Source organism: Poecilia formosa, unplaced genomic scaffold, assembly GCF_000485575.1.
Source record: "Poecilia formosa unplaced genomic scaffold, Poecilia_formosa-5.1.2 Scaffold3107, whole genome shotgun sequence".
NCBI classification, from domain to species: Eukaryota; Metazoa; Chordata; class Actinopteri; order Cyprinodontiformes; family Poeciliidae; genus Poecilia; species Poecilia formosa.
In genome coordinates, this window is record NW_006803046.1 from 1 (window position 1) to 2,059 (window position 2,059).

The window sequence follows — 2,059 nt, forward strand, 5'->3', positions numbered from 1 at the left end:
TGAAATATTTATTGTCTTTCAAAATAAGAAATACAGAGGTCAACTTACCAAGTGACTTGTTTGAGCAGAAGAACTGCTCAAGTTGCTGATACTGGGGCTTGTTTTTTGACTTTCTGGCTGTTCAGTCCCCAATGAAATGTTGTTGTTTGTAGGTGGTGATGTCTGGTGTATACAATCAGTTATTAATGTTGATGTGTGTAATATTTGTTGGTTTTAAACAAGAAATATAAATCACCTTACCAAATATATTGGTGGCACAGAATTTCTTGAATCACTCAAACTGGAGTTTGTAAACAAATTATCTCCATTTGTTCTTCCTGATGAAATGCTGTCATTTGAAGGTGGTGACGTCTAGGTCATAAAAGATCGAAGTAAGTTTTCATGTTTGAAACAATAATTGTATTTGAAGAAAAACAATTTCAGATATCATCCTACCAAATAACTTGTTTGAGGATCAGTTCTGCTTGACCTGCTGAATGTAGGACTAGGAGACAAACCGTTTTGGTCTGTAGTTTCTGATGAAGTAAAGTTTTTTGTCCTTTTTGAACCCTGGTTCATAAAAGAGTATGCTTACATTTGATTTGTGAAGTCTTAATAGTCTTTCAAAAATAACAGTTACAGAGATTATTATACCTCATTACTTGTTCCAGAATCAGAACTGATTGAGGTGCTGAAATTCTGGGTTGTAATCAAAGTTTCTTGGTCTCTTGCACCTGATGAAGTGCTTTCATTTGTAGGTTGTGATGTCTAGTTCATAAAAGATTGTTACAGTTAATGTGTGAAATATTAGTTGTCAACAAAACAACATGAAATATATAGAAATGACCTTACCAAAAATCTAGTCTGAGAAACAGAACTGCTCAAGTTGCTGAAATTTGAAGTTGTAAACAAAGTATTTTGGCTTGAACTCCCCGATGAAGTGATGTTGTTTGTACGATCGGAAGCCTGGTTCATAAATAATCAACTTCAGACATCAAAATACTTCAGTTTTGATGTCTATCAGAAATAAAAATTACAGAGATCAAAATACCTTACTACTTGTTGAAGAAACATAACTGCTGGAGGTGCTGATATTTTGGGTTGTAAAACTTTTTTGGTCTGTTGCACCTGTTGAAGTGATTTCATTTGTAGGTGGCGACGTCTAGTTCAGAATAAATTGTTTCAGTTTTTCCACTTGTGAAACATTAGTTATCTATGAAACATGAAATGTACGGATCTTGCCTCACCAAATAACTTGTTTGAGGCAAAGAACTGTTGGAACTGTTGAAAGTTGGACTTGTAGAGAAACCACTCTGGTCTATATTCCTTGATGAAGTGATGTTGTTTGTACTTTCTGAAGCCTAGTTCACAATAGATTGTATTTCTATATTTCAGAAATATTAGTTGTGAACCACATAAGAAAAATACGGAAATCACCTTACCGAATGACCTGTTTGAGGACCAGAACTGCTAGAGCTACTGAAAGTCGGGCTTGTAGACAAACCATTGTGGTCTGAAGTCCCTGATGAAGTGATGTTTTCTGACATTTTTGAAGCCTGGTTCATAAAAGAGTATGTTTACATTTGATTTGTGAAGTATTAATAGACTTTCCAAATAACAGTTTCATAGATTGTTATACCTCACTACTTGTTTGAGAATCTGAACTGCTGGAGGTCCTGAATTTTGGGGTTGTAAACAAAGTTTCTTGGACTTGTGCACCTGATGAAGTGCTTTCATTTGTAGGTTGTGACGTCTAGTTCAAACAAGATTGCTTACATGTTTAATGTGAAACATTAATCGTCCAGCAAACATGAAAAGTTCAGACATGATCTTACCGAGTAACTTATTTGAGAAACTGATCTGCTTGATGAACTTAAATTCAATGTTGTTAGCAAAATGTCAATGCCTGTTGTTCTTGGAACAGTGCTGTTGCTTGTACTGTTGGGAGCCTAGTTCATCAAAGATCATAGTTATTATTCAGTTTGTGAAATATTTATTGTCTTTCAAAATAAGAAATACAGAGGTCAACTTACCAAGTGACTTGTTTGAGCAGAAGAACTGCTCAAGTTGCTGATACTGG

The 2,059-nt window shown here is 34.9% G+C and overlaps 1 long non-coding RNA gene across 1 annotated transcript; it reads right to left on the bottom strand.

Annotated features, from left to right (window-relative positions):
- Positions 1–53: 53 nt before the first annotated feature.
- Positions 54–2,059, bottom strand: LOC103133416 (uncharacterized). Its single transcript, XR_475743.2, has 11 exons — positions 2,013–2,059; positions 1,815–1,928; positions 1,619–1,732; positions 1,422–1,535; positions 1,227–1,340; positions 1,031–1,141; positions 832–945; positions 634–747; positions 436–549; positions 241–351; positions 54–162 (listed from the first exon to the last, which is right to left on the bottom strand). It is a non-coding gene; the product is annotated as an uncharacterized LOC103133416 (long non-coding RNA).